At 42.9% G+C, this 19,449-nt stretch overlaps 1 long non-coding RNA gene across 1 annotated transcript in view; it reads right to left on the bottom strand.

The window, feature by feature from the left end:
* The window catches only part of LOC108352198 (uncharacterized), a 61,930-nt gene that overhangs the window by 21,960 nt on the left and 20,521 nt on the right, over positions 1-19,449 (bottom strand). The window lies entirely within an intron of this gene.

The raw sequence follows: 19,449 nt of genomic DNA, 5'->3' as shown, positions 1-19,449 counted from the left end.
TTTGTTGGAGGGGTCGCAGCCCACAGGTTGAGAACCACTATTTTAGGTCAGTGAATCAAGAACTTTATCAAATATCCAGATGAATGTTACCAGGAGCAGTAAGAGATATTTTAAGCCTCGGGAATACAGTTTTTAACTATCTTGTCATTGAGAATATCGAAAGTCTCCATGGAGGGAGTTGTGTAAATATAGGAAGGCATTCGATAACAAGTAAATGTCAAAAGGTTCATTTCCAGTGCGGGCTGAGAAAATGAGGAAACGGAGAAATGAGCACAGCAAGAAAAGAGACAGAAGATACTGCAGACCACAAGCTGAGGAGCAGGGAGGACCACGAGAGGAAACTGCAGTGCGGGGCCCTAGCCATGTAGGGAGCATCACGGAGGAACCAATGGGGTGCCGGCCCTCAGTACCACGTGTGGGCAGATAGTGACGTAGCCTTAGATACAGTTTAAAGTCTAGGGTTAAGATACGACTTTTCTCCAGTGACCGGTGTTACCCTTTCAGGTACAGGACTGTCCTCAGCTGCTGGCACACAGTGAATTTTCATTAGTTCATGATATATATTGCTGCAAAAAAGATCCTTAGTTCTTAAAACACACATTTAAAAAATTGACTTTTAAGCCAGGCGAGGTGGCACATGCTTTTGATCCCAGCACACTGGAGGCAGAGGTAGGTGGATCTCTGTGAGTTCGAAGCCAGCCTGGTCTACAGAGCGAGTCCAGGACAGCCAGGGCTATTACACAGAGAAACCCTATCTCAAAATAAATAAATAAAATTTGACTTTTAATGTATAGGTTACATGATTCAACATGTGGTTGATATGATGTCTGTACCGTTCCAAGGACTTAATTTTTTTCTAAATGGATAAGTTTAATCTATTTTTAATTTTAAAAGTATAAATATAAGGGTCTGGAGAGATGGCATCTCGTTCCAGAGCATTTGCTGTTCTTGTAGAGGACCCAAATTCTACCGCCCACATGGAAGCTCTCACTTGGCTGTAAAGCCAATCCCACAGCAGCTGGTGCCTTTTCCCAGCCTCCACAAACACGGCATAAATTCGATGCACACCTACATTGCAGGCAAAACACCCATTTACACCAAATAAAAATTTAACCCTTAGAGAACAAGTAGAAGCCTACAGAGAGGAATCACAAAAATGCCTGAAAGAATTCCAGGAAAACATAATTAAACAAGGAGAAGCCCATAGAGAGGAGTCACAAAAATCCCTGAAAGAATTCCAGGAAAACACAATCAAACAGTTGAAGGAATTAAAAATGGAAATAGAAGCAATCAAGAAAGAACACATGGAAACAACCCTGGATATAGAAAACCAAAAGAAGAGACAAGGAGCTGTAGATACAAGCTTCACCAACAGAATACAGGAGATGGAAGAGAGAATCTCAGGAGCAGAAGATTCCATAGAAATCATTGACTCAACTGTCAAAGATAATGTAAAACAGAAAAAGCTACTGGTCCAAAACATACAGGAAATCCAGGTCTCAATGAGAAGATCAAACCTAAGGATAATAGGTATAGAAGAGAGTGAAGACTCCCAGCTCAAAGGACCAGTAAATATCTTCAACAAAATCATAGAAGAAAACTTCCCTAACCTAAAAAAAGAGATACCCATAGGCATACAAGAAGCCTACAGAACTCCAAATAGATTGGACCAGAAAAGAAACACCTCCTGTCACATAATAGTCAAAACACCAAACGCACAAAATAAAGAAAGAATATTAAAAGCAGTAAGGGAAAAAGGTCAAGTAACATATAAAAAGAGACCTATCAGAATCACACCAGACTTCTCGCCAGAAACTATGAAGGCCAGAAGATCCTGGACAGATGTCATACAGACCCTAAGAGAACACAAATGCCAGCCCAGGTTACTGTATCCTGCAAAACTCTCAATTAACATAGAAGGAGAAACCAAGATATTCCATGACAAAACCAAATTTACACAATATCTTTCTACAAATCCAGCACTACAAAGGATAATAAATGGTAAAGCCCAACATAAGGAGGCAAGCTATACCGTAGAAGAAGCAAGAAACTAATCGTCTTGGCAACAAAACAAAGAGAAGAAAAGCACACAAACATAACCTCACATCCAAATATGAATACGACAGGAAGCAATAATCACTATTCCTTAATATCTCTCAACATCAATGGCCTCAACTCCCCAATAAAGAGACATAGATTAACAAACTGGATACGCAATGAGGACCCTGCATTCTGCTGCCTACAGGAAACATACCTCAGACACAAAGACAGACACTACCTAAGAGTGAAAGGCTGGAAAACAACTTTCCAAGCAAATGGTCGGAAGAAGCAAGCTGGAGTTGCCATTCTAATATCAGATAAAATCAATTTTCAACTAAAAGTCATCAAAAAAGATAAGGAAGGACACTTCATATTCATCAAAGGAAAAATCCACCAAGATGAACTCTCAATCCTAAATATCTATGCCCCAAATACAAGGGCACCTACATACGTAAAAGAAACCTTACTAAAGCTCAAAACACACATTGCACCTCACACAATAATAGTGGGAGATTTCAACACACCACTCTCATCAATGGACAGATCACGGAAACAGAAATTAAACAGTGATGTCGACAGACTAAGAGAAGTCATGAGCCAAATGGACTTAACGGATATTTATAGAACATTCTATCCTAAAGCAAAAGGATATACCTTCTTCTCAGCTCCTCATGGTACTTTCTCCAAAATCGACCATATAATTGGTCAAAAAACGGGCCTCAACAGGTACAGAAAGATAGAAATAATCCCATGTGTGCTATCGGACCACCACGGCCTAAAACTGGTCTTCAATAACAATAAGGGAAGAATGCCCACATATACGTGGAAATTGAACAATGCTCTACTCAATGATAACCTGGTCAAGGAAGAAATAAAGAAAGAAATTAAAGACTTTTTAGAATTTAATGAAAATGAAGGTACAACATACCCAAACTTATAGGACACAATGAAAGCTGTGCTAAGAGGAAAATTCATAGCGCTGAGTGCCTGCAGAAAGAAACAGGAAAGAGCATATGTCAGCAGCTTGACAGCACACCTAAAAGCTCTAGAACAAAAAGAAGCAAATACACCCAGGAGGAGTAGAAGGCAGGAAATAATCAAACTCAGAGCTGAAATCAACCAAGTAGAAACAAAAAGGACCATACAAAGAATCAACAGAACCAAAAGTTGGTTCTTTGAGAAAATCAACAAGATAGATAAACCCTTAGCCAGACTAATGAGAGGACCCAGAGAGTGTGTCCAAATTAACAAAATCAGAAATGAAAAGGGAGCCATAACTACAGATTCAGAGGAAATTCAAAAAATCATCAGATCTTACTATAAAAGCCTATATTCAACAAAACTTGAAAATCTGCAGGAAATGGACAATTTCCTAGACAGATACCAGCTACCGAAGTTAAATCAGGAACAGATAAACCAGTTAAACAACCCCATAACTCCTAAGGAAATAGAAGCAGTCATTAAAGGTCTCCCAACCAAAAAGAGCCCAGGTCCAGACGGGTTTAGTGCAGAATTCTATCAGACCTTCATAGAAGACCTCATACCAATACTATCCAAACTATTCCACAAAATTGAAACAGATGGATCACTACCGAATTCCTTCTATGAAGCCACAATTACTCTTATACCTAAACCACACAAAGACCCAACAAAGAAAGAGAACTTCAGACCAATTTCCCTTATGAATATCGATGCAAAAATACTTAATAAAATTCTGGCAAACCGAATCCAAGAGCACATCAAAACAATCATCCACTATGATCAAGTAGGCTTCATCCCAGGCATGCAGGGATGGTTCAACATACGGAAAACCATTAACGTGATCCATTATATAAACAAACTGAAAGAGCAAAACCACATGATCATTTCATTAGATGCTGAGAAAGCATTTGACAAAATTCAACACCCCTTCATGATAAAAGTCCTGGAAAGAATAGGAATTCAAGGCCCATACCTAAACATAGTAAAAGCCATATACAGCAAACCAGTTGCTAACATTAAACTAAATGGAGAGAAACTTGAAGCAATCCCACTAAAATCAGGGACTAGACAAGGCTGCCCACTCTCTCCCTACTTATTCAATATAGTTCTTGAAGTTCTAGCCAGAGCAATCAGACAACAAAAGGAGGTCAAGGGGATACAGATCGGAAAAGAAGAAGTCAAAATATCACTATTTGCAGATGATATGATAGTATATTTAAGTGATCCCAAAAGTTCCACCAGAGAACTACTAAAGCTGATAGACAACTTCAGCAAAGTGGCTGGGTATAAAGTTAACTCAAATAAATCAGTTGCCTTCCTCTATACAAAAGAGAAACAAGCCGAGAAAGAAATTAGGGAAACGACACCCTTCATAATAGACCCAAATAATATAAAGTACCTCGGTGTGACTTTAACCAAGAAAGTAAAAGATCTGTACAATAAGACACTGAGGAAAGAAATTGAAGAAGACCTCAGAAGATGGAAAGATCTCCCATGCTCATGGATTGGCAGGATTAATATAGTAAAAATGGCCATTTTACCAAAAGCAATCTACATATTCAATGCAATCCCCATCAAAATACCAAGCCAATTCTTCAAAGAGTTAGACAGAACAATTTGCAAATTCAACTGGAATAACAAAAAACCCAGGATAGCTAAAGCTATCCTCAACAATAAAAGGACTTCAGGGGGAATCACTATCCTGAACTCAAGCAGTATTACAGAGCAATAGTGATAAAAACTGCATGGTATTGGTACAGAGACAGACAGATAGACCAATGGAATAGAATTGAAGACCCAGAAATGAACCCACACACCTATGGTCACTTGATTTTTGACAAAGGAGCCAAAACCATCCAATGGAAAAAAGATAGCATTTTCAGCAAATGGTGCTGGTTCAACTGGAGGTCAACATGTAGAAGAATGCAGATCGATCCAAGCTTATCACCCTGTACAAAGCTTAAGTCCAAGTGGATCAAGGACCTCCACATCAAACCAGACACACTCAAACTAATAGAAGAAAAACTAGGGAAGCATCTGGAACACATGGGCACTGGAAAAAATTTCCTAAACAAAACACCAATGGCTTACGCTCTAAGATCAAGAATCGACAAATGGGATCTCATAAAACTGCAAAGCTTCTGTAAGGCAAAGGACACTGTGGTTAGGACAAAACGGCAACCAACAGATTGGGAAAAGATCTTTACCAATCCTACAACAGATAGAGGCCTTATATCCAAAATATACAAAGAACTCAAGAAGTTAGACCGTAGGGAAACAAATAACCCTATTAAAAAATGGGGTTCAGAGCTAAACAAAGAATTCACAGCTGAGGAATGCCAAATGGCTGAGAAACACCTAAAGAAATGTTCAACATCTTTAGTCATAAGGGAAATGCAAATCAAAACAACCCTGAGATTTCACCTCACACCAGTGCGATTGGCTAAGATCAAAAACTCAGGGGACAGCAGATGCTGGCGAGGATGTGGAGAAAGAGGAACACTCCTCCATTGTTGGTGGGATTGCAGACTGGTAAAACCATTCTGGAAATCAGTCTGGAGGTTCCTCAGAAAATTGGACATTGAACTGCCTGAGGATCCAGCTATACCTCTCTTGGGCATATACCCAAAAGATGCCTCAACATATAAAAGAGACACGTGCTCCACTATGTTCATCGCAGCCTTATTTATAATAGCCAGAAACTGGAAAGAACCCAGATGCCCTTCAACAGAGGAATGGATACAGAAAATGTGGTACATCTACACAATGGAATATTACTCAGCTATCAAAAACAACGACTTTATGAAATTCGTAGGCAAATGGTTGGAACTGGAAAATATCATCCTGAGTGAGCTAACCCAATCACAGAAAGACATACATGGTATGCACTCATTGATAAGTGGCTATTAGCCCAAATGCTTGAATTACCCTAGATCCCTAGAACAAACAAAACTCAAGACGGATGATCAAAATATGAATGCTTCACTCCTTCTTTAAAAGGGGAACAAGAATACCCTTGGCAGGGAAGAGAGAGGCAAAGATTAAAACAGAGACTGAAGGAACACCCATTCAGAGCGTGCCCCACATGTGGCCCATACATATACAGCCACCCAATTAGACAAGATGGATGAAGCAAAGAAGTGCAGACCGACAGGAGCCGGATGTAGACCGCTCTTGAGAGACACAGCCAGAATACAGCAAACACAGAGGCGTATGCCAGCAGCAAACCACTGAACTGAGAATAGGTCCCCCGTTGAAGGAATCAGAGAAAGAACTGGAAGAACTTTAAGGGGCTCGAGACCCCATATGTACAACAATGCCAAGCAACCAGAGCTTCCAGGGACTAAGCCACTACCTAAAGACTATACATGGACTGACCCTGGACTCTGACCTAATAGGTAGCAATGAATATCCTAGAAAGAGCACCAGTGGAAGGGGAAGCCCTGGGTCCTGCTAAGACTGAACCCCCAGTGAACTAGACTGTGGGGGGGAGGGCGGCAATGGGGGGAGGGTTGGGAGGGGAACACCCATAAGGAAGGGGAGGGGGGAGGGGGATGTTTGCCCGGAAACCGGGAAAGGGAATAACACTCGAAATGTATATAAGAAATACTCAAGTTAATAAAAAAAAAAAATTTAAAGCGGGAGTAATGCACATGCCTTTAATCCCAGACTCAAGAGGCTGAGGCAGACAGATCTCTGAATTCGAGGCCAGCCTGGTCTACAGAACAATTTCCAGGACAGGCAGGCTACACAGAGAAACCCTGTCTCACAAAAACATAATAATTTAAATAACATGCATGGTGGTGCATGCTTGGATTGCAGTAAATTAGAGGCCAGCCTGGCCTACAAAGCAAAGCCCAGGTCAATCACGGCTACACAATGAGACCCCATCTCAAACAACAACACCCACATTAAATTCTTCTTGTAAATATGTTCATATACTTATTTATGCAAATTCTATAAACAAATTAGATTGCAGTACATTTGTTTTTTAAAAAAATCATTGAGTCCAATTCTGGCTCACATTTTAAAAAGTGGGAAAAGGGGCTGGGGATTTAGCTCAGTGGTAGAGCGCTTACCTAGGAAGCGCAAGGCCCTGGGTTCGGTCCCCAGCTCCAAAAAAAAAAAAAAAAAGTGGGAAAAAATGTCAGAGGTAATTAAGACTGTAAAAAAACAAGTCCAGTGGGTTTGCACCTTGAAATGCAAGGCTGAGTGGTTGGCCCTGTCCTTCTAAGGCTGTCCGGAGTGGTTTTGTCAGGGACAGGCTGCTCTATGGCTCGCCTGGATCAGTGATCTGACAACAAGCAAACGGCCTACGTGAACATAAAAGGAATGTCTAATTGTTTAGAAGGAAGAAAACTTGCTAGCTGGATAAGGAAATACCCAGATCCGCCATCTGGAAACGTCCTTTGGGAATAAACAATGAGTAATAATAAAGCATCATCCCCTGCCTTTGACGTTGCCGTCTGCCCGCCGTAAGCAGATGGCTCTACTCTACCAGGTAATCATGGGAGGTTTGTAGATGCAGAGAGGTGCTTCTCGGTGATGAGAATGAAAGTCTCGTACAACGCGTTGCTAACGCAGAAGCAAATGCTTATGAATATTCCCGGCAGCCCAGGAGATTGAGCGTCACATTTGCGATTTATTTGGGCAGACTTAGAGTGGAGTGGTGTGCCTCACAGCTTTCAATGGCCATCCATCTGGTCTGTTTACAGTGCTGCCTTTCCAGGATCTAGGGGGGTGGGGGAGGCTATTCTATTTGGAAAATTGAACATAAATTTTAAAAATAGATCTGCATAGCTGAATGTTCATGTGCCTCCCTGTGACCATTGAGGGCTTAAGTGTTTGTAAGCATGCTGTGTGTTCCTCTGTAAGTGAAAACAGGCCAATAGCCAAGAGGTCTTGGGAGTTGGGTGGCTCACATCTTTCTGCCTTGGCCTGCTTCCTTCTCAAATAAAGGCAGGTGGATGTTATTAAAGATCCTCAGTGGGGCTGGAGAAATGGTTCAGCGGTTGGGAGCACTGACTGTTCTTCCAGAGGTCCTGGGTTCAATTCCCAGCAACCACATGGTGGCTCACAACCATTTGTAAGGGATCTGAGGCTCTCTTCTGGTGTGTCTGAAGACAGCTATAGTGTACTCACAGACATAAAATAAGTAATTAAGAATTCTATCTAGAAGGAGCAAGACTGTTTTCAATTCTCAGGACCCTTACACAAATCCTGATGTGGCCACACTCTTATAACCCCAGCTCTGTGAAGGGTAGAACCTGCACAGGAAGAATGACAGAACTTCCTACCAGCCAGCCCAGCTCCTGTTGTAGGGAAAGACCTTGTTTCAAGGGAATACAACAAAGTGACTGAGCAGGACACTACACATGTGCGTGTATGCGCACACACGCGCGCACACACACACACATCATACACACACACACATATATATATATGCACAGACACACATATGCATACACTCACACGTACACACACATCATACACAAATATATCGCAATTACACATATATACACTCACTACATGTACACACACACAAAAGCCAAGCATGATGGCTAACATTGGGCAAATGATTTAGGAGCCAATCTAGCTGAATTAGCAAACTCCAGGTTCAATGAGAGACCTTGCCTCAAAAAGATAAGGCGGAGAGCAATTGAGGAAGACACCAAGCAATTGAGGAAGACACCAAGTATTGAACCTTGGCCCTGTATACACAGACATATACATGTACATATACATACAGACAACTCCCGGCCCCCAAATTCTATCTCTTTCATACTCCAGTATCTTTTTCTGCCTTTTATGGTTTGAATCTGAAATGTTTCCCTAAAGGCTCATGTTTTGAACACTTGTTCCCTAGTTGATGGCACTACTTTGAAAGGCTTGGAAAGCATTAGGAAGTAGGACTTAGGGGCTGGAGAGATAGCTCAGCAGTTAAGAGCACGGATGACTCTTCCAGAGGACCTGGGTTCAGACCACAGCACCCACACAGCAGCACACAACTGTCTGTAAGTCCAAGAACTGGCACTCTCACATAGACATACATTCAGGCAAAATATGAATGCACATAAAATAAATGTTAAAACACACACACACACAAAGGAAGTGGGGCCTATCTGGAAGAAGTAGATCCCTAGGGGTAGCCTTTTAAAAGTTAAACATGCCCCTGGTTGCAACCTGCTCTCTACTTCTCCTTTTTGGGGTCTTGTTTTTTAATGCATTTGGGAGGTGTATGCGCGCGCGTGTGTGCGTGTGTGTGCGCGCGCGTGTGTGTGTGTGTGTGTGTGTGTATGTGTGTGTGTGTGTGTGTATACATGTCATGGAGACTAGAAGAGGCTGCCATGTCCCCTAAAACTGGAATTACAGTTTTGAGCTGCCACGTAGGTGCTGGGAACTGAACCCAGTTCCTTTTGAAGAACAGGCAGTGCTCTTAGGTGATGATCTCTACTTCTTGGTGCACTGTCACATATGGATCCCGTCCATATGCACTGACTGCCATCAACCTGCCTGGACTTCCCCACCATGATACCCTGTAAATCTTTTCCTTAAACACATCCCTCACCTCTTAAATGGTCTCTCTTATTCTATTATAGTCTCACCAATACAAAAGTGACTGGCATACTGCCATCAATTAGCACACTCTGAAAGTCTTTCTTTTACCTCTTCTCTATACAGTCACATAGGAAGGGGACTGTGGTAAGTATGAAGCTTGGAGTGCTGTTTGTAGGGTTGGCCCTCAGCTGATGTGGGGCAATCTGGGTTTGAGGGAGGTCCATCATTTTCGAGCCAATGAAAGCAGCTGAAGGTATCTAAGCCGTGCCAAAGCCTTGTATGAGTAGAATGTTGGAGCAGCGTAGGTAGAAACGGCAATGTGACTGGCACCCGATTCAAGTTGAGTCTTTAGTGAGCATCGTAGTGTAAACCACCTCCCGGCTGGTGGAATTCTACACCAGACGGATTAAGCAGGTACTGGCTGGTTCTACTGAGGAAGGTTCTTCTTTCCTCAGGATTGTGCCCCATGGTACTATTCCCTCTGCTGGCTTTCCTATGCATCCTGTTCTTAAAAGAAATTATACCCAGGCATGCAAATGTATGCTGAGTCTTGTGAGTCCCCTAGAGGCATCTAGACCACTCTAGAGCAGTGGTTCTCAACCTTCCTAATGCCATGACCCTTTAATAATATAGTTCCTCATGTTGTGGTGAGCCCTCCTAGTCGGAAAATTTATTCCATCAAGACTTTTGTAACTGTAATTTTGCTACTGTCGGTGAAGTGTGATGAAAATGTGCAACCCCTGTGGGGGTTGAGACGGGTTGAGAAACCACTGTCCTAGAGACTCTTTCGCTCTGGAGATGGTGTCAAGGGCTTGGGTGTATGTGCTTGGTGTATGTGCTTTGAAGCCATGCTTCCCAAATCTGACAAAACATAAGACCCGTCATCACACAGTGTGGCTTTGTAGGCAACTGATCCTAGTGTCTTAACCTAGGCTCCTGAGCTCAAGCCTTCTGACCCTCTGTCTCTGTCTCTATCTCTCTCCCTCTCTCTGTCTCTCTCCCTCTCTCTCTGTCTCTGTCTCTCTCTCTTTCTGTGTGCATGTGTGCATGTGTGTGTGTGTGTGTGTGTGTGTGTGTGTGTGTGTGTGTGTGTGTGTAAACAGACGCCAACTGCAAATACCTCAGTACAAAAGGAAAACAGCTGAAGAAAACTATTTTCAGAGACCTTTTCAGGGAAGGATTATACAGTGTGTCTGCCACATGGAAATGTCTAGCTGAATGCATGAATAATGCATACAGCAGATGGGAGGCAGAGTTGGTTTTTCTTTTCCCTTTGTCTCATTTGGATCTTCTATGTCCCTGTCAAGAAGGAACAGGTAAGTGTCTATGTCTGGAAAGGCTGCAACAAGACAAAATGGCATCCAATGGTAGGACTGAGACTGAAGAGCGAGGTGGTGCCCAAGGGTGGAGCTGCTCTGCATTATACAACCTCTGGTGTTTGAGACACTGAGTTGTCAGCCATGTAAAGGAACCAAAGAACATCCCGGGTGAGCATGAGACTCTATGTGGCCAGTGTTCAGCTTTTACAGTGGGTGGGAACAGCAGGTCAAGCGTACAACTCCAAAGCCTCCTTTAAAATGATGACAGGGGTGGAGATGGGGGGGGAGGTGGGATGGGGGTTGGGTGGGGAGTGGGGACTGGGGGATAGCTGTTAAACACAAATGAGAAGGAGCATAGCTGAGAAACATGAACCCTTCAGATCTGTGACTGGCAGAAGAGGGAATCTCCAAACATAGATTCCTCTCTCATTCTTTTGTTTGCCTGTTTGTTTTTCCAGACAGGGTTTCTCTGTGTAGCCCTGACGTCCTAGAACTTGCTCTGTAGACCAGGCTGGCTTCAAAATCAGTGATCCGCTTGCCTAGGCCTCCCAAGTACTGGGATTCAAGGCTCCTTTCTCATTCTTGTGGCTGCTGGACATCTGCCCAAGCCCAGTTCGCTCTGTGTTGAAGCAAAGGCAAAGGCCTCGCCATCTGGATGGTATTGTGCATGTTACCTTGTGAACATTTGTTTAACTTCTCAAATGTTATGGGATGCCTTAAAGCTGGTCTTTCAGAATGAATACTTTCACAGACATCTGTAACAATCAATCAAAATATGGCTATGTCCTCAAAAATCCGGGGCTAAGGCACCAGTGGTAAGTAAAGATTCTCTAAGAGAGACTTCTTCGAGAAGTAGGCAGACCCATCCCTGATGGGTTTTGCTTTTCAATAACAAGTTATTGAACCAATTCACCAAACTATATCTTGAAGAATCAAGAAGCTCTCGTCCATAAATCAAATCTTGTCTATGGGGCAAAACAAAGGAAACGGAGAGGAAGAGAGTGGGAAGTGACAACTGCAGGTGCTACCAATAAACTTAGACTCAGACGCCGTGGCATTCAAAGCCTCCGTCCTTAGAATGCAATAATAAATGAATCTCAGAATGTAAAGAAGTCCCAGGAGAAATTATCCATTTAGAAGGATATGAGATGTGCACCTTTTCTGGATGTGTACATTGCTTACATCCTAACAAAACGTTCTAATCCATTTCACAGTGGGATTCAAAGGCAAATTCTCCACAAGGGAAATACAAGTTTGTTTTTTATCTACTGTAGTAATTTAATATAATTTATCAAGTTACTTTTCCTTTCCACGAAGAATTCAGCTGTATACCCTTTCACACGTATCCCAAAAGACTAATCCAAGCTTAATTTAGTGTAGGAACCCAGAAATGAGAGTCAGGAGACCTGGACTCTGCCATTAACTTAATCTCTATTTGCCTAAGTTTCCTAATATGTCAAATGGGACGAAAGCATTTAGCCGTCCTATTTCACAGGTTTGTGGGAGGGTTAAAAATAAGATAAAAATACAAAGGTGATTTGGAAATGAGACATAATTCATCTAAATAGGTGCTAATTAGTTGTGCATGTGATCACATGCTCATATCTCACTACACCTCTAAAAAGTTAAACTTCAGAAGTAGCTGGGACATCGAGAGGTTCAATCAGTCTATTCCCTATATTCATGCAGGTGAGGGTCAGAGACCACAAGATACATCCCAGATGAAACACAGCACACCCAGGCTTAGAAGCAGTGTCGCCTAAGCCCAGTGTTCTCTCCATTGGTTCCCACCAGCTCCCCCAAAGGATGCAACGCATGTACCTCAGATTCTGTCTACGAAGAACCAGGGTTATAAGACTACGCTATATCAGTGTGAGGGAAAGCTACAGTTCCAAGAAGAAAGACACCCTGCAATTATCTGTTATCTGCAGCTCCATGGTCTCTCTCTGTCTGCCAGAACTATCCCCCACCCCCAAACCAAAGGTATCTCTGGACTCTTTGCCATCAGACATATCATTCTTCTGCCCAAAGGAATTTTAGAGGCTTATTTTTAAGCATAGAGGAGCCAGCTTTTCACCCCTTGCCTCTAAAAGAACCTGTGGAGATCACAAAGATATATTTGACCTGGCTTAGCTGCCCCCAAGAATACAGTTCTGAAGACCATCCTATTTCATTACCACAGAGGGAAGAGCCTAAGAATCTGATCCCTTCGGCCCCATATGAGTGATTGTTTTAAAGATGCGTTTGTCGTTCTCCAGATGCCAGCAATGAATCGTTTGCATTCTTTTTTTTTTTTTTTGGTTCTTTTTTTTCGGAGCTGGGGACAGAACCCAGGGCCCTGCACTTCCTAGGCAAGTGCTCTACCACTGAGCTAAATCCCTAACCCCAATCGTTTGCATTCTTAAAGGTAAGTTGCATGTTCTGACACTGCAAATGGTGGTAAAAGTATTTCAAATTATCTCCCATTTGCTTACTGTATTAGACAAGAGAGTACATTAAAAAGTAGCAATAAAGTTCTATCTTTATCAGAAAAGCATATGGTGCTTTGGCAAGCACCGTACTAACGTGCCATTGTCTGCTCAAAGTTTTATAATGTTTTCCAGATAGAACACCAGCATAAAACAACTTGTATGCAGTTTGCTTGGGGAAAATATTAAGAGTGATCACCATAATGCTGTCCACCAGTGGTTTCTCATTTTGCTTCTTCTCCAATATTTTAGATAGACTTGATGTTGTGAGTCACGTAAAACAGGAGTCCAGGGTGCAAAGATACCCGTCACCAGCAGTTTATTGAAAGCCAAGTGCATACCAAGTACCTCATCTGCCCTACCTCTTGTTCTGACTTTACCCCTCTAAGATAGATGCCATTAACCCATTCTACAAATAGAGGTTCGAAGTTAAGTGGTCACCTGGCAGTTATGTACACAGGAAGGTATGCTGTACATGGGAAGAGATGGGATTCAAACTGGTCTGTTTGGACTAGGATTTCACCCAGCACACTTATTTACTTAAATCTTACACATTGTTAGAAGTCTCCCAACTCTGAGTCTGTTGCACAATAATGAGTATGAAAGAAAGGAAGCAAGCAATAGGAGCAGATCTCCTTCTCCTTTGCTGCCATAGACAAGCTGGCTGAACTCACGCTGCTCCCCCAAACAGTACCTCATCAGGCTGACATGGACCTGAATTGGGCAAACGAATTGACCACGTGAGGAGCACAAGCTGTCAGCTGGAGCCATTGACCTGAGTCCAGTTAGGTTTAAGTCCTGGTCCTGCCCTCCATCACAAAGTTCTGTGGCCTGGTTTAACCTTGTTCAGCTTTATTTCCCTCTCTGTAGAGAGTCACCCTCGTGGGCTTCAGTGACACAACATGTCTGATGCACACAAAGGTGCGAGGTGTGCAGAACACTTAGCGCCGCCGCTCCTGGCGTGCGGCCGGGTGCACGGTGAATGATGGCTCTTTTTATTGGGACTACTGCTGAGAGGTTGCTGTATAAAAATAAAAGACACGTTATCGGGGGAAAAACAAAACAAAGCTCGCAGGATCGGGTTTAACTGGCTTTTGTTGGCACCTAATGGATCCAGTCCTCTGGATTTAGGGGCATCTTAAAAAGCAAAAAGTGGGTATCAAGCACCAGGTTTCCATTTTCGAAAAAACAGATGCTCTCTTCGTTTGAGGCTCGGCAAACAGTAAAGTCGGTCTGACAGCTTAAAATAAAACCCACTTGCTTTCTCCTGGCAGTTGAAGTAGAAGATTAGAGCTGCGGAAAGTGTGAAGAGTTCCTGGAATTTCTAATTAGTATGTCGGTCCCTGAGCTGCGGTCCCACGCTCTTGTGCTTTTACATAATAATCTTCTACCTCTCCTTTACGCCATCCCCAAACTCTGCTCAAATAAACAGATGGCAGCAACAGCAAAATACTAACAGGGGCCACTGACACTAAACATCAGCCTGACTTCATGGAATGCTGAAATGGAGACCAATTTGCATGAGTCTTCTACCTGGGAAACTCCAGGAGACTTGCAATCCACCGTTTGTTTGTTTGTTTTTGGAGACAGAGTCTCTAGGTATTCCTGAAACTTGCTAGGTAGACTAGGCTGGCCTTGAACTCACAGAAGTCCTCACACCTCTACCTCCCAAGAGCTAGTTTTAAAGGCACACAGCATCATGCCTATCCGATCTTTCTGCTTATGCTGGAGAAAATGCAGAGGTCCTTGGGAAGACAGCACTTACATTAGTTTGTTTTTACACAGCTACAATGAACTCTCCAAAGCAGGCTGACACTCTGGAGGAACGAGGTTTGCGGTTCATAATTATGAATTCGAGGAGTCTAATCAGCAAGATGGGGCTCTGGCAAGGACGCATCACACCAGGGTGGATGGCTGTGATGGGGACTCCTTTAAGGAAATAGATCACATCACAAAGCAGGAAGCAAGAGGGTGACCAGTGCTTGGCCTTACTCTTATTAAAACTTGCTCTCAAGTGAGCAGAGTTTACAATATGGTTCAAGCAGAAGTCGTTATGAAAGGTTTTGCTAAATATTACCCACAAGGCTGGGTCCCTAGAAAGTTACTTTCCACTTAATTTTCAGTTCCCAGGAAAGGCTTTTATCTTTTCTGTGCAGTTCAAGTCTTTTGTTTCATAGACTACGATGGTACAGGTATATGGGAAAATTCTGATAGAATCGCATTGAAACTTGAAACTTACTTTGAGAAATAGTTTTTTGCTAAAAACATATTTGGAACCAGATTTTTTTTTAATGTTTAGATATCAATCCTGACAAGTAACTCTTTCTTAAGACTTAATAAGACAGAAGATGTGTGAAAACCAGAAGTCTGAGTGTATATCTTTGAAATCTAACCTTTCACCTCGGGGGTGGTCCTGGGCTTTGGGGGGTTTGCAGATGAACCCTGATTTAGCCTGTAGAAGAATCCAAGCAAAAGGCACGGTAGAGCTCAACACTTAGTACTTCATGTTTTGAAAAGTGATACCATGGTATGGAGAGATGTTTGGCAAGTAAAAAGATACATTGCTCTTCCAGAGGACCCAAGTTCAGTTCCCAGTTTGTACACTGAGCTGCTCATAAACCACCTATAACTGGAAAATGTGGTGTATATCACTCCAACAATTCCACGGAGGTCTAACACGTCTGACCTCTGTAGACACCTGCACTCAAATGCATGCAATGCCTCCCAACATACACGTATCCATAATTCAAAACTAAGTCTATCTTTAAGCGGTACCACCTGTATTTGGTGATTTGCACGGCTGTAAATTAGATTTCTTTCTTCTCCTCCTTCCTCCAAATGACTCAAGAGTTTGCTTGCACCACCATAACAAATTCCATAGATTGGGAGACTCAAAGAACAGAAATGTATTGTCCCACAGTTCAGTTTATTAGCTATGATGACTAATACTGATTGTCATCTCCAAGAGACAAGCCTCTGGGAATGCCCCTATATCAGGTTAGCCTCTGGGTTATGTGTGTGAGGGGTCATCTAGATGGGGTTGAGGTAGGAAGACCCATACATAGCACCATCTTACCATCTTGTGTGGTCTAGGGTCCATGACTAAAAAAAGAAAAAGAGAGAGAGAGAGAGAGAGAGAGAGAGAGAGAGAGAGAGAGAGAGAGAGTCTTCCTTGCTGCAGATACAATGTGACCAGCTACCTCAAACCCCTATTGCCAAATAACCTCAGACCATGAGCTAAAAATAAACCCTCTCTTCCTTAAGCTGTTTTTTTCCCAGGCATTTTGGTCTATCAACAAAACAAGTGCCTATTGCAGTAAGGGTAGAAGTCCTTGGTTCAAAGTTGCTTCTAAAACTTCTGTCCTTGGCTCCTAGGTGACTATCTTTCTCCTGTCTCCACACAAGCGCCTCATTATATTTGTTCTATGTCTAAATTCTATTTCTTTTTCTTACAGGAACACCAGGCACTGTGGATTGGAACCCACTCTAGTGCTCTTCTCCCCACTTAATCGTCCCTTACAGGCCTTATCTCCCAGTACAGTCTGAGTCTGGGGTAATGATGGTTGGATGTCAGGGCCAATTCTGAGTATAGCTTCTCCCCCGATCTCTCAAAAGAGTGAGCAGTTGCTCTGGGCCCTGTTTAATTTTCTGCATTATAAAAACAACAATGAGAAAACGTAAGGCCGCTACTAAGTTTTGTTTTGTTTTTGTTTTTGTTTTTTTTTCTGTCATTTCATGCACAATTTTTGGTTGGTTTGGTTGGTTCAGATGTTGTTTTTAGTCTAGCCATTTAGCTCTTGCTGTGTTTGCCCCAACTCAGACAACTTTTGTTCCTCAGTCTTTCACACCTCCCCTTCCCTTCCAGAGAGCTGCAGAGATCAACTCGGCACTTCTCTACAGGCTCCTAGGGTCTGTCTTTGAAGAGTATTGTTGAAGAGGATAACCTCTCAGAGCTGGAGTAAAGAAGGCCACCCCAAATACCATGGTTGTCTTAAGGGATGGGGCAGTATTTTTCAGCAGAAGCCTCATGCCTGACACAGCTAGGGCTGCAACCCACTGAGGAACCTGCCTGACTCCATTTTGAAGGCAGGAGCCATTGTGTTGTATTGTTCAAAGTAAGCTTCAGTCTGTTTCCTGGAACCTGCCCTGCCCCAACCCATGACTTGGGGGAACACCTAAACCCTCCCTAACCTCTTCCCTAATCACATGTTTGACCACGCAACGAAGGCTGGCCTTGGTGTTTGTTTGTCGTTGTTTTTCTGTGCTTTCTTAAAGCTCCATTGTCTTCTGTAAACCTACTTTGAATGACGAGTGATTTTCCTCCTTGAAAGGATCCTAATGGCTGTTCCTTTTAACCCTACTTAAGAGGCAGTCACTGGCCAGCTCTCGGGTGCACCCCAATAAAAATCAAGTTTGCTTCAAATTTGGCTCAAGATTGTGGATGTGGTCTGTGCTGGTTTGTATATGCTCAGTCCAGGAAGTGGCACTATCAGGAGTGTGGCTTGTTGGAGTGGGTGTGTCCCCATGGGCATAGGCTTAAGACCCTCATCCTAGCTGCCTGGAAGTCAGTATTCTGCTAGCAGCCTTCAGAGGAAGATATAGAACTCTCAGCTCCTCCTGCACCATGCCTGCTTGAATGCTGCCATGTTCCTGCCTTGATGATAATGGACTAAACCTCTGAAGCTGTAAGCCAGCCCCAATTAAATGTTGTCCTTGCCTTGGTCATGGTGTCTCTTCACAGCAATGCAGACCCTAAGACATTGTCTTATTCTCCCCCAGTGGGATTAACACCATCTGATCTTTCTTTTTGATTCTCTCCCATCATATTGCCAAGATTTAAAACCCACAGAAGCCCAAAGAGCTCCATACCATTGAATAAGATAAGTTCCCTCAGAGCTGGAGCGAAGAAAGTCACCACAAGTACAGTGGTTGTCTTAAGGGCCGGGGCAGCATTTGTCAGCAGAGGCCTCTTACCTGACTAAGTGAGGGCTATTGTCCTTAAACTATGACTAATGGGCTTTGGCAGCGGCTTTCAGAGCTGGGACCTAGCTGGAGGGCATGGCAAGGTACTCAGTTTCTCTAAAGGACAGCCAGAGACTTTCTCCCTCCTTTTAAATTACCTTGTTATGGGATAGGAATCATAAGGGAAAAAAAGAAGTATAGAAAGTTGCTCTTTTATGTATCTGACCTTCTGGGAGCCTATACGTTTTAGGGACAGATAACTTCCCAATGAGACTTTTTATAATAAAGCTTTCATTGCTTTCGAAAATATTAACTTTTGCAGTTCTTCCGGGTAGATCAAAGGGACCCCGCAGTTACGGTTACAATATCCTAAAGATTTAGCTTCTCCATAATAGGAGGTAAGAGCCTTAGCATTGCCATGGGCCAAAACTATATTATTTGAAATGAAAGCTCTCATAAATATCCAACTATGAGGTCACTATCTATCAACTGCTGTTATATAAACAGGACAGAGCTAAGTCCCCCACGTGTCAATAATGGAGCTGCCATAAAGAATGATTTCTGTGTCTGAAACTCACAAATTAAACAAGCCCTTGCTCTGTCAGCCAATTTTCGGAAGCCAAGTTTAGTTTGGATTGTCACAGAGTAGGAGGATCCAAGTAAGGAGGCCTGGTAGGGTCTGAATTGTTCACTCATTTCCATTTTGCTAAATGGGTGGATGCTCCCCAAGCTCCATATCCTTCCCTGGGGAATAGGCTAAACCTTTTGAAAGAGCTCCGCAGTATCCTGCAGCCCACCGCTTGCTTCTACTTTCCCATGGTTTTCTCCGTACAGCTGGACAGAGAAAACCCACAGATTTCCAGGGCCAAAGACTCCTGTTTCCCCTGCACAGCTCTTTTTGGAGCAGCCCTCACAACACAGACTTACTTCTCTGAGCACTTGGCACCTGGTTTATCACAGTTACGTTCAGGGCAAAAATGCCTATTGGAGATAGGAGGAGCACACTTTATGTGAACCCATTAACAGATGCAGATGCACTTCTAGGAGCAATGGTTAAATACTTGTACTACCTATAATACGTGTGTGTGTGTGTGTGTGTGTGTGTGTCTTTGTTGGGATTT

The sequence above is a fragment of the Rattus norvegicus genome, chromosome 10 (genome assembly GCF_021556685.1).
Source record: "Rattus norvegicus strain SHRSP/BbbUtx chromosome 10, alternate assembly SHRSP_T2T, whole genome shotgun sequence".
NCBI lineage: Eukaryota > Metazoa > Chordata > Mammalia > Rodentia > Muridae > Rattus > Rattus norvegicus.
The sequence above is the reverse complement of the archived record's forward strand: the minus strand, read 5'-3'. Positions and strand labels throughout refer to the sequence as shown.